Source organism: Agrilus planipennis, unplaced genomic scaffold, assembly GCF_000699045.2.
Source record: "Agrilus planipennis isolate EAB-ADULT unplaced genomic scaffold, Apla_2.0 scaffold6, whole genome shotgun sequence".
In the NCBI taxonomy this organism is placed as follows: Eukaryota; Metazoa; Arthropoda; class Insecta; order Coleoptera; family Buprestidae; genus Agrilus; species Agrilus planipennis.
In genome coordinates, this window is record NW_020439302.1 from 891884 (window position 1) to 906153 (window position 14270).

Sequence of the window (14270 nt, forward strand, 5' to 3'; positions counted from 1 at the left end):
CCGGGACGCCGATGCCTCTTCGTCGCATCGCGCTAGAAGATAATGTTACACATTGTATTCACATACATTTTAGAACAGGCGACAAAGAAATACGTATAATATGTTACGTTATCTTTGTCACGACCTGTCTCAGTCTACAACTGCACCTATCGGTTAACAATTATCAAAAATGAATGATCGAATGGAGAAGGAAGAATCCTTCTTTTGGGGTCAGATAAGTTCCCCATTGAAAAAATTAGGTACCCAATCATTTTCAATGTATTTTTCTAGTTCTGGCAATTCTGAAACAGATTCGAACTTGGCAACAAAGATCGAAAATATTAGCGCAGGAAATTTTATGTTATCTCTTAATAATTAACCTTGACGAAAATTTAGAAAGGCACTCAAAACTATATAGGGTTGTTCGGAAAGTCATTTCGTTTTTTTTTTTTTGTGGAAATGAAAGACAGTTTTCGTATAATAAACAAATACTTTATTAAATTATATATTAACCGTTCTGGTCCAACACCTTTTGCCATCTTTCTGGTAGTAGCATAATTCCACGCTCATAAAATTTTTGGTCTTTGCTGGCAAAAAACTGATCGAGGAGTTTTTTGACCTCCTCATTTGAGGTGAAGGTTTTACCGTCTAAAAAATTTTGGAATGACCGCAACAAATAATAATCCAATGATGCCAGGTCTGGAGAATATGGTGGGTGTAGCATTGTATCCCATTCAAGCTGTAAAAGCTTTTGGCGAGTGACCAAACTTGTGTGAGGTCTCGCGTTGTCTTGGTGAAACACTACACCTTTCCTGTTGATTAGTTCTGACCTTTTCTGTTGAAGTGCATCATTCAGTTTGTCCAGCTGATGACAGTAGACTTCCGAATTAATCGTTGTGTTATCCGCCAAAAGCTCAAAAAAAAACGATTCCTTTAAAATCCCACCAAACAGACAGCATCACCTTTTTTTGGTGAATATCGGCTTTGGAAATGGTTTGAGCCGGTTCATCTTTTTTGCTCCATGACCTCTTGCGTTTGACGTTGTTGTATACAACCCATTTTTCGTCCCCAGTGATGATGCGCTTCAAAAACGGATCATTTTCGTGACGTTTGAGAAGCGAATCGCAGACGTCAATGCGGCGACACAGATTTCTCTCTGTGAGAACATGGGGAACCCATACATCGAGCTTCGAGGATAATCCCAGGCCTTTCAAGTGGTCATAAACTGTTGAATTTGATAAATTTAACCTCAATCCGATCTCACATGTTGTTATTCGCCGGTTCACATCAACTAATGCCTTTATCGCGTCTTTATCAGCTTCAACCGGCCTTCCCGAACGTGGTGCATCTTCGACATCAAAATTGCCGGATCGAAATTTAGCGAACCAGTTCTGGCACTGGCCTACTGTCAACACACCTTCTCCATACACATCAGTCAATTTCTTTCTGGCTTGAACAGCATTTTTACCCTTTCTGTAGTAAAACAGTAAGATATGTCGAAACTGCTGCTTATCGCTCTCCATATTTAAAAGGGCACGAACCAAAAACTACTGCGTAGACTTAATTGGAATTTTTCACACACAAGCCTTGCTATATGAGCTCTCAAAGCATATAAAAATTATACGGCTTAAATGTGAAGTTGGGTGCAAAAGAATACAATTAAATCCTCTGTCGGGAAAAAACGAAATGACTTTCCGAACAACCCTATATATAGGTATTAACACAACTTTTTGTTCTTCCTCCTTTCATGTTTAGAATCTGATACATGTATTTGTACGTATAATTAGTAAAGTATATATAATGGCAAGAATTCTAGGTATGAAGAAGGGGTGTGTTGGTGGAAAACAGGGAGAAGATTCTAACAGGCCTATCTCCTTCCCGAAGGAAATTACCAAACTTTGAAGTAAGCTCCCTGACATTTCTAATAAGAGAAATAGATACGGTATATCTGTGAGTAAAGTTGGACGGTTGTATTTTCGCCAGAATAGTATATTAATAATAAAAGCACGCAATGAAAAGAAAATCACATTTTAAGTCCTTCTGTATAAGTAGAAAACAGAGACTGTGGTTATCTATATAAAGGAATACTTAAATAAACCACATGTTTTGCCCATCTTTAATAATGTATATGTACGTAAATATCAAAGTAAAAGTCTCGCGAATTTCTAAAATGAATTCATAAACTTTTGAAGGTATTTTCTTATTACAATCCAAGAGAATAAAATTGTCTTTACTCTGAGACAGTTAAAAGTGAAATTAATTTATAGAATAATTATGAGGGAAAAATACTATGTGTTCAAAATTAAGTATATAAGCAAATAAAAAACCCTACCAAACATTAAGCAATCTTCTACATACTATTAAGCAGTTAATAATCGTACAAAATTGAAATTCAAATGAATTTGTAGTTAAAAATTTATTAATCATTTCTTGAATAAGTTCGGCCAATTAGGGAAATAATTAAGTTGCAAATCATCTACCTATTTTTAGTGTATGTTTAATTGCTTTTAACCAACAATAAATGTAAGACAAATAGGTTTTATACACAAAAGTGACGGGATATTTATTAGTTAATATATTGTGCTAAAACAGGCGCGATATACATTGGACAAACCGGTCGAGATCTGTATCAAGGAATCGAAGAACATCAATAATTATGCAGATCTTTAATGGTACAATAAAAGCTTTTTGAAATTTCTAGACAAAAATTTTCAGTCTCTCTCCAGTCTCTCAGTCTTTCAGCGTCTCTGAGAGCGTCTCGCACAGTCTCTCAGTTATTATCTAGGTGTTTTTATGGATCTCACAGTCTCTGTATGAGAGACTCGAACTATAAAATTGTTAATTCAGAGATTCGAGTCTCTCGTTCAGAGACTGGATACGAAATGAGGATCTCTCTATGAGCGACTCTAGTCTCTCGTTCAGAGATTCGAGTCTCTCGTTCAGAGACTGGATACGAAATGAGGATCTCTCTATGAGCGACTCGAGTCTCTCGTTCAGAGGCGCTAAACAGTTTTTTTGACAATCTCTCTCAGTGACACCAGAGAGACTCGATGAGAGAAGGAGACTCGAGTCTCGCTTTCAGAGACTCCGAGAGACTGAATATTTTTATCTCGGGATACAGAAGCAAATTTGGTGATTGTAATGGAAATAATAAAAATAAGAAAAGACTTACTCTACAACAATTTTAAATTAGCCACTAAAAACGTCCAGGATTCTTTAAAATTGTTGCGGTGAATTTGGGGGTAATTTTTTTCTTATTTTTATTAGGAATTGTTTGATATCGTAGCTATTGATTCTTTACTTGTTTATTTTAAAATACGTTCATGAAAGAATTTCATTTCAGTTTGGTTTTTGAAATCGGTCGAATTTACTATTGAAATTAACACCTCACCGTCTACTTTGTCTCCTCATCGACCTTACCGTGCTTCCCATCACGGCATATAAGATTCGAGAACGCCATATAATTAATTATGCTGCCAACGAGGCCTCCTTGGCTGAATTATACATGAATCGTTCGCTTGTTTGCTCGATGCTTTCCTTGCCATTGACTCCTCCTCCTCCTCCTCCTCATCTAAAACTCTACTTCCACACACAGCGCCTTCCTTACCTCATCCTAAAGCCACCACGTCTTCCGGGCAAACGAACGAGGGAACAACTTTCGTGCAGATGTATGTATGTATGCGTTATGTATAATAAGGCGAACGACTACGACGACATCGAAGATGGGGAGAGCGGTTGGGGGTGGCGACGACGGTGGTATGATGGTCGAAGAGTAAGAACGTCGCGTGCTCTAGATTAAACGAGACGGGGGCGAGGAGGAGAAGAAGGCGTAGGAGGACGAGGTTGAGGCGCTTTGATCTTGAGAAATTGGGAAATTTTCGGTTGGCAGGAACAATGAAAATCTGCGTCTGACAGCCCCGTTCGCTTCGCCTACGACGACGCCGCGGTGGTGTAAGCAAACTCGAAAGACTTGGTGGTTGAAAATTAATTTAAACGAGACTAATAATGAAAGGGACGATGATGGCGATAACCATCAGCCACTAAGAAGAGTGAGGTAAGAGGGAAAATATGTACTTTACTCATAACAATAATACGATGAGAGTAAGAAATCCATATTCAAAGAGACGATATATAAGTGGTGGTTTTAAGAATTTCCGAAAACTTCAAAAGCAAACAGTACCTAGTACACACAGCTTCTACTTAAAAATTATCAATACCAGGGACATTATTTCCTGAACTATTGGTATGTAAGGGAAGAAAAATTAGGAAAAGAGAGAATATAAAGGTAGGAGACGAAAGATTAGAAGAAGTGTCTGATTTTAGGTAACTAGAAAATCAGATAAGTCAGGACGGAAGGAGTACTAGGGATATAAAGCAGAGGGTAGCGCAGGGACGAGTCGCCTTCAATAAAAAGTTACTTCTATGCTCGCGAACGAGAAGGTTAGAAATTAAGAGGTATTAAAAAGAATAGGAGAACAGTGGATTCCATCGAAATCTATAAAAAATAGGAAAGATATATTGGTAGGACACTTTTTCGGGCATGAAGATCTAGTCAGAGACATATTAAAGGCAGAAACAGGAGTTAATAGGAGTGGAGGTAGACCTAGATTAGCTTAATGTTCACAAATAGTTAAGGATGTTCTAGTTTAAGGGAAATGCTTAGATTAGCTCAGGATAGGCAGCAGTGGAGGTGCATATCCAACCAGTAGGACAGTCCTAAGGGACTGACGACCTTATGTTGATGATCTATAGAATACTTTCTTACTTTTTTTGATGGATTCTTTTCGCAGAGAAAGGGGAATATGGTACTTTTAGCAGATTTTTGGGCATAGATCTAATAATGTTATCAAATTCACCGTTATTATGAACATATAGTCGTCAGTCCTATTACTGGTTGGATACGCACCTCCACTCTTTACTATCCTGAGCTAATCATCGCATTTTTTCCTAAAAATAGAACATTCCTAATTATTTGTGAACAGTAATCTAATCTAAGTTCATATCTACCCTTCTTAACTTCTCTTTCTGCTTTCAATATGTCTCCAACAAGCCCTTCATACCTCAGAACGTGTCCTACCAACCTTTATCGCCTGTTTCTTATTGACCTCTATAGCACCCTTTGCTCTCCTACTCTTTTTAAAACCTCCTCATTTTTAACATTCTTTATTCACAGCATCGTCATTATTCGCCTGTAACACCACAGTCTGAACCTTTCTAGCCTTTTCTTTTCCGCCGCGTCCACCATCCACCTTTTGCACCCGCATCTAAAGAGTCATGCTAAAGACATATACAATCTTCTTCATATATCTAAATTAACCGTTCGCGAGCATACAAGTGACTTTTCTTTTGTTAAAGGTGATTCGGCTATATTCTTTTTATATCTAGCTCTTCCTTCTATCCTGAGTGATCTGATTTCCTATAGATACCGAAAACCAGACACTTCTTCTAATTTTTGTTTTTGCTCTTTCCTTACTTTTTCTTTCCTTTGCATACCAAGATTTTTGTTTTACCTACTTATATTTATTTTTAAACAATAGATACCTGTTTTGTCACTATTTTTTCCATTTTCCACCCTATCTCTAACTGCTCCCTTTATTCCTAAAGTTGTTCTGTCTTCTATTCGATATACATATTAAAACAATTACTTATAATCAGTTATCTGTCCCTTGGGCCCAAAATAGTCAATGATAATACTCATGAATTTAGGTATAATACCTTTTTAATATTTTTTCTAATTTAATTTTTTTATTTAAGAATCTGCAAACCAAGACAAAGAACTTGTAACCCTCCCTCTCACTTCTCTCGGTCGTCTCTAAAGGGTTGGATAAGAAACACGTCCACGTTACCGAGTTTGCGTGAAACCCCTTTTGCGAGGTCAACAGACAGTATTAATTTTAACGGTTTAACGCGGCCCGTTATATTTACAGCTAACCTTAGGTGAATCTTGCCTAATTTATTGATGGCTACCCCTTTTAATAGCGCTATTTTGTCATCCAAATTGCCAAAGTTTACTGGACCAAAGCGACTCGAAAGTCCGGGGCGTCGAATGGTCCGGACGAACTACACACTCCCTTAGGTATATATATGCAATCTTGAAGGCGGAAAGTAAAATTATTATGTACTTACACCAAAATCTATGCAGAATTTTCTCATAAAGGAACTTAATTAAGAACAGGAAAACAAAGCGGACGTGACTAGAATGCTATTTACTCAAACCGCTTTTAACGACACTTTAACCCTGATTTTATGGAAGCAAAAGAGCTTTTATGTACATATTTATCAACACAACACATTTGAGTAAGGTTAAAAACAAAACCATTAAATTACAGGAGCATTTTTTGTTAGACTGTTTAATCGTCAAAATTCCTTTTTCGAGGAATGGCTAGAGATATCGAGTTAAAATTTACAGCTAATATACTTCGTTTACTTTCTGTAGCGATGTGACCTTCAGTTTGACCGGCGCAAAGTAGAAAAGAACAGCACTAGGCCAGAAAAGAAAGAAGACAACTCTCGGCCAAACTCTTAACCGGTGAGGAGCGTATAATCCGTACAGTACTGCACGGAAAAATTGACCATTTTATCCACTACAATTGCATTGCTCAAATGTGCTGTTATTGGTACCATTTACTACTGAAAATATCAACGAGATGTTTATTTATATTTGAAGACATATTAAAGGCTTTAACGCTTGTTTTCGACTCGCACTACTATTCATGATTGAACAAAACTTTTGGCAGGTACTGTATGAAAAAGTATGTTTAATGAACAAGAGTCGAGAGTATAATGAGCTTTTTTCTCCCTACCTACGATTTTGCCAGCGCGCATCCAAGACATTGGAAGGGGCACATCGCTAGAGAAAGTAAATGAAGTGTTGGAAGTCAACAAATTTAAAATGGTTCGCACAATAACGCAGAAATATTTTAATTTTCTGCACAAGTGACAGGGCTCCTCCACGTATTGCGGGATACGCGTCAAGAAAGTGGTCCGTCAACACGACATTCTCCTCCTCAATTCTAAATAACGTTTTAAAATTTTATTGTCGTGGTGAACGTCTTAGTTTGTAGTATTTTCTTGTGCGTAAATGCACCATATCAGCCCCAACAAGCACAACACTGGGACTACACAACTAAAGATTACTTATACAAGTCATTTTAGATAGATTTTGACGCAAAAAAGTCCTACAAATACATAAATTTTTACGTTACAAGCTGTGTGATGCCTGGGCAGCGACTGAAAAGTTGAAAAGTTGTTGTGAACCTAGATTCCTATTTTAGAAGCAAGTCCTTTAGTTTTTGAGCAGATGCTTCTCTTTGGAAATAGAAATATTGTAAAACCTTTTACATTAAAGCAGAAACGTTCGAAGCAAAACCTTTTTCTTCGCTTTTTTTTTATGCATATACAGTAGAACCTTGATAACTTAAACCTCGATAACGTAATAACCTCTACAAATTCAAAAAATTAGGTGTTCCCTTCCCCTCGGAGTCCAAAACCTCTATTACTTAAAATAAAACCTTTCTATAGCTTAAACGTATAATTTGGGCATCGCACCTCAGTAAGCAGTGAAAAGTGGTTTGAATCGGGAGAAAGTCAAAAATGATTAATTTATACTTAATTATTCTATGTAAAATTATTAGTTGATAAACTTAATTTGGAGACTTCCTTCATATATGGTATGGAACAGAATGATTTCAAATAGGTACCGATGACCCCACAAAAATCCATAGAGCAAGTTTCTCAATACTCTATTATAACACAACTCGCACGTGTCGATATCTTTTATTATTAAAATATAACAATATAAAATAAAATCCACTCCTGAATGTTTCGACATAATTTATTTATTGAACTTCACAATTGTTTTGACAATGTATTATGTCATCTTTTTCAAGAGAGCATATACTGGATTCCAGTATGTTAATTGAAAAGGACATAATTCTGTCCAAACAATTGTAGAATTTAATAACTAAATTCTCATTTTGAAACTACAATCAAAAGTTAATTTTTTATGTTATTTAATAATGTTTCACAAAAATGCGACCATCAATTCAACCAGTATTATAGGCATTAAAGTATAGTTATGCTGTTGTAATGTATTAATAATCAAAATTATGTTTCTATTTAACGATGCTGCCTATGTATAAATGTTACATACGGGAAATTTGTATAAGCAGAATTCGTTTATTCAAAACTTGTTGCTACGTATTATTCTGTTAATATTGTGATAAAGTAACTACAACAAAAGGAGTCATATTTATTTAGTTTTAAAAAATATTTATATCTTTCCCGAAGTTGGCGCTTAAATCTTCGTAGGTACTTATAGCATTTATTGGAAAGTGATTAATTGAAAGATTTCTCCCTTAAACTTTCCAATACAATAAATTCTGTGTTTCTATAGTTTAAAAACGTTCAAAAATATTTTTACCAAAATAAGGAAATCACTTAGTCGTCGATTATCTATATCCAATTATTTGATAAAAAAAAACCAACACGAATATATTACCTTCTGTGAAACTTAACTCATCTTGAAGGCACTCGCCCAGAACTCTTCTTATTTTTCCTTTATTGTCGACTTTCATACTAGCCAACTAAGATATAACGGATACGCGAATCTGTGTTAAATAAACAATAGCGACAACGTTGCCGGAAACAAACTGCGAAATTAAAATTGGGGTTGGTCCAAAGAACCAAAAGAATAGAAAGCAGACGGTTTTTATTTACACATGCGCCATGCCAATAAAGTGCCACGTTGCATCGTCTCGCTTGCGTTTATTTTGTCGCGCCATAGTGAGACCCTTTTTACTTTTTTCCGACGTAGACGAGACGCCGACGTCCGGATCTATACTTATCGGCCTTGCGAAAGGGATGTTCGGTTTCATTCATTCACTCGTTCGTTTGTGCGATGGTTGAACGAGAAACATACAAACGGGGGAGTCATGTACACGCACTTATTTCATAATGTACCCTCTAGCATCCATCATTGCTTTCTGACCCTTTGCAATCAGTTTAATGCAAAAGGGGGAAGAATTTAGCAATAGAATAGGTGCCATGTAGGTATATACTGATGAAATTATAGAGCATAGGCACAAAATGATGAAAAATAGATTTTTGAAGTCAAACTTCTTTACGCACGGTAGGGTAAGTTCGTTTCATGCGAAAGTTGCTATGTAACGAAATCGTGCAACGCATTTCCCCCGCTGTCTGTCCCTACGTATGCTTAGATCTAGATACGCAACGGATTTTAATGCATTTTTTTTAATAGATAGAGTAATTCAAGAGGAAGGTTTATATATATAATACATGCATAATATAGTAGAGAAACACTGATAATTTTAGAGGTTTCTAATGTGATGTCGTAAATAAACACATTTTTTGCGCTTACATTGCAAACGCTGGCTGAACCCTACGAGATAGATCAAAATAATGTACTACAGTATTGTACACCTTAAAAAGGTCTACAAAAAAGTCCGCGATGGTATATGTCTATCTCTTAGGGATAACCCACAATAACCATTTTTTATCCTTTACTTTTTACGAGAAATAATGGCTTATTTACGAAACGATTTTAAGCAATACAGCATTAATCCTTATCCAATTAAGTACTTTTAAATGCATTGTGCATTTAATATAGATCAATATGGCCCTTACAGCATGTAATTTAAATGAATATTTTTGAGGATATTACAGACTTAAAATGCAGGAACATAGCGGTTGCGGCGATACCGGTCAATGACAAAAAAACTGTGATTGTTGTATATAAAGACATTTTAAAGTACATTTTTACTATCAGCATTGCACCCGTGCGAAGCATACTTTACAAATAATACCATTAAACCAATTCCTTAACCAGTATCCCGGTATGTTTGAACAATTTTACATCAGTAGCGTGTTGTATAATTACACGTTGTATTTTTTTTTTAAACAAAGATTCGTGATGCCTAACACTGGCCGATATGTTTTATTGATATTGATAAGCTAAATTGGTTTAATTTTCAATCTTCAAAAGTACTAGATATCGAGACCCATATTAAGACCATTGTTGTTCCAAAAATATTAATTGCTTCGATATATGTTACTGCAATGAATCATTGTAAAGTCTGAAGAAGCAAGGCTGCAAGTTACTCATCATGCAAGTCCAAGATAACGAGACAAACAACAACAATTGGAATATATTAAGACCGAACAGGATGAATGACACCTCGAGATTTGTTCTTGTTTTTTACCAGAAAACTTTTACGAGTTAAAAAATGTCCGTGAGGGTTAATTATTGTACAATCAACATATCATTAATTTGTCCAATAAGCGCGTCATACAATTTACTCAATCAGAAATGTCAAAACTGTTCTAAATAAAAGTTAATATCAAACACAGAAAGGATATTATTGTATGTACATATTTCATAAAGGAGTCCTGATGCAGCTAAACATGAACTACAAAATCCAGGCTAGAAAATATCATCAGCAATATTTTTTTGGTAAAATGCGAGTGTAATATATGTATTTCAGTCGGATTATAATACAATATGATCCTGAACTATTCAACTAATCCCAAAGCTGGGGTTAGGACCCGAAAACTTAAAGAGGCATTGGCATTTCTGGCAAGTCTTCAACAACATCCGCATTACATACTCGACACATCGCATTTCCAAGAGTTTTCCCGCTGTTGCTGCTGAAACATCTCACAAGCCACAATCCTCTTCACATTCAACAAGACGGGAATACGTCATCAGAGCCATTCCTTCTTGCCAACCCATCGCGATTCCTTCCAGTGTAACGTCTTCGGCTCTTTTGCTCCACTTTTCCACCCCCTTTCCCGCTTTCCCCGGCTCAAACATTTTCGTCTTCGCTGTGCAAACGCGCTGCGCAAACAGCGTTCTACGCCAATCTCCGTCTCTCTCTTTTCCTGCGTCTCTACGTCTAGTATTAGTTAGTTAGCGAGTAAAAGCAGCGAGAGAGATTTTCTTTGTCTCCAAGCGAAGCAGAGATTCGCCCATTTTATATTATATTGATTTAAGATGGCGGCGGCGGCGTTGCGAGCGATTCGCGACCGCCGTCTTGGAGGAGAAACGTCGCCGTCGCTCTCTCGCTCGCTCGCTCGCGCACGAGAAGGAACCGCTACTCTCTCCGCAACGGGGATGGCACAGGACGGGGACTCGCGTTAATTATTCAACTAGGACAAAGTTTTAGAATATATTAAAGCTCTAATCTGGAAACGCAGCGCTGAATTTCCACGCTAAGTTAGATTAATACCTTGGAGAATTTACAATTTAGGTGCCTCTCGCCATTATTTATGCCTGAAAGCTCCTTCAGATGCAATTTCGGGTTGCTCCGGCAAGTAGGATTAACGGAAAGACGTAGCCGCGACGCCGTCCCGTTTTAAGGCGAGAGCACGAGCGCGGGACGATATAGACGTGAGGCGGGAGTAAGGTGCCTTATGGCAGCAGCAGCAGCAGCAGGCGCGTAATGAGTTTCCTTCATCTAGATACCTTTGATCTGCACGTAACGGATGGGCTTTTGTTTCAAATGCTCGACGACTACTTACGATTAGTTGCCTACTGGATAAGGCCGATGTTCGAAGGAGAAGACGCACATGAACGCAAATTAATCTCGAAATTATGTACCTATTAAAAGGAATCTATAGGGTTGTTCGGAAAGCCATTTCGTTTTTATTTGTGGAAATGAAAGACAGTTTTCGTATAATAAACAAATACTTTATTAAATTATATATTGACCGTTCTGGTCCAACACCTTTTGCCATCTTTCTCACGCTCATAAAATTTTTGGTCTTTGCTGGCAAAAAACTGATCGAGGAGTTTTTTGACCTCCTCATTTGAGGTGAAGGTTTTACCGTCTAAAAAATTTTGGAATGACCGCAACAAATAATAATCCAATGATGCCAGGTCTGGAGAATATGGTGGGTGTAGCATTGTATCCCATTCAAGCTGTAAAAGCTTTTGGCGAGTGACCAAACTTGTGTGAGGTCTCGCGTTGTCTTGGTGAAACACTACACCTTTCCTGTTGATTAGTTCTGACCTTTTCTGTTGAAGTGCATCATTCAGTTTGTCCAGCTGATGACAGTAGACTTCCGAATTAATCGTTGTGTTATCCGCCAAAAGCTCAAAAAAAAACGATTCCTTTAAAATCCCACCAAACAGACAGCATCACCTTTTTTTGGTGAATATCGGCTTTGGAAATGGTTTGAGCCGGTTCATCTTTTTTGCTCCATGACCTCTTGCGTTTGACGTTGTTGTATACAACCCATTTTTCGTCCCCAGTGATGATGCGCTTCAAAAACGGATCATTTTCGTGACGTTTGAGAAGCGAATCGCAGACGTCAATGCGGCGACACAGATTTCTCTCTGTGAGAACATGGGGAACCCATACATCGAGCTTCGAGGATAATCCCAGGCCTTTCAAGTGGTCATAAACTGTTGAATTTGATAAATTTAACCTCAATCCGATCTCACATGTTGTTATTCGCCGGTTCACATCAACTAATGCCTTTATCGCGTCTTTATCAGCTTCAACCGGCCTTCCCGAACGTGGTGCATCTTCGACATCAAAATTGCCGGATCGAAATTTAGCGAACCAGTTCTGGCACTGGCCTACTGTCAACACACCTTCTCCATACACATCAGTCAATTTCTTTCTGGCTTGAACAGCATTTTTACCCTTTCTGTAGTAAAACAGTAAGATATGTCGAAACTGCTGCTTATCGCTCTCCATATTTAAAAGGGCACGAACCAAAAACTACTGCGTAGAATTAATTGGAATTTTTCACACACAAGCCTTGCTGTATGAGCTCTCAAAGCATATAAAAATTATACGGCTTTAATGTGAAGTTGGGTGCAAAAGAATACAATTAAATCCTCTGTCGGGAAAAAAACGAAATGACTTTCCGAACAACCGGATAATTTTGTTGGTTGTTGTATAATAATAAATAAATTTTTTACAGATTTACACCTGATCCTGTCGTATATCAACTTTAATTTCTTTCTTCAACGTTTACATTCAGTTAGACGAAAAGTGGACAATGAAGAGATATAAGCATTGAAGATATAACAAGGATGAACTTCAGATGACTTTAATATATTAAGAAAATGATATCTTATCAATTATATCGGTACTGTAAGAAGTAGGCGAGATAGGTTGGTAGGACACCTTCTCAGCCATGAAGGTTTAGTCAAAGCAGAAACAGGAGTTAGGAGGGGTAGAGGTAGACCTAGATTAGATTACTGTTCGAAAATAGTTAAGGATATGGGATATTCTAGTTTTGAGGAAATACGAAAATTAGCCCAGGATAGGAAAGAGTGGAGTTGCGTGTACAACCAGTCTTAGGACTGACCACCTTATGATACTGATGAAGAAATAATGACGATGAATAAGACACACCTGATTGTATTATTTCTTTTTTTGTTAAATTCCATCATTAATAATTATTCGACTGTTGCTCTGTTATAGTTTAGAGTAAGTATATACAAAAACGCTAATACAAATTCGTATAAAAATACTACACAACAAAAGCACAATATGTTCGTATCAATAATTTAAAACAAAATCACTAGATAAATGGAATAATAAACTTACCAAAGCTCAGAGCAGCGCGGCGCAGCATGCAGATCATGCGTGACTGTAGCAGGAAGGAACTTGCATCAGCGATTAAAAATATCTGCAGAAGAAATAGAAAACTTGGTACAAATAGAAATATTTTGAATGTTCTTTTAAAAGTGCTTCACGAATTTATTAATAATTGCTATTTTCATTTATAAAAAGCACATTTAAAATCCCTTTAAACATAAAAAATCATCAAAACAACGCAAAGAATTTTCATTTAATTGACTTATTATTGATGTTTTATTATTAATAACAATTCATTAGCAAGTATTGAAGTGGCTTTTCAATTAGGTACTGATGTAAGTATAAAATTTTCGGACAAAGTATTTTTACCTCTTCAAAAACATTTATTTAATGTAGTGCTGTAGGTATATTATAATCCATTATTCTACATCTTCTCCCAAAATACACACGATAACTAATTTAAGTCCAGTCCACTTCATTTCGCAAAGTAATTACGGAATATACAAAGCACGACTCTCGCGGTACGCGTTATAAACTCTATTAAGCAATGACATGGCCGGCCGACTACAATCAAAATGGCGTACGCTCGATCGATCGTTGATCATCGGATCATACGAAGTTGCAAGCGACGTTGCGTCATGTACATTATTGAGTCGGAAAACTGATTATGATAATAGGCGTCGCAATTTGGTTTGCTACAGGGGGACTAAATAATTA

At 36.9% G+C, this 14270-nt stretch overlaps 1 long non-coding RNA gene across 1 annotated transcript in view; it reads right to left on the minus strand.

The window, feature by feature from the left end:
• The window catches only part of LOC108744804, a 72182-nt gene extending 58563 nt beyond the window's left edge, over positions 1 to 13619 (minus strand). Inside the window, exon 1 of the long non-coding RNA XR_001939014.1 lies at positions 13563 to 13619. This is a non-coding gene — a long non-coding RNA (uncharacterized LOC108744804). The remainder of the gene's footprint in view (positions 1 to 13562) is intronic.
• Positions 13620 to 14270: the final 651 nt, after the last annotated feature.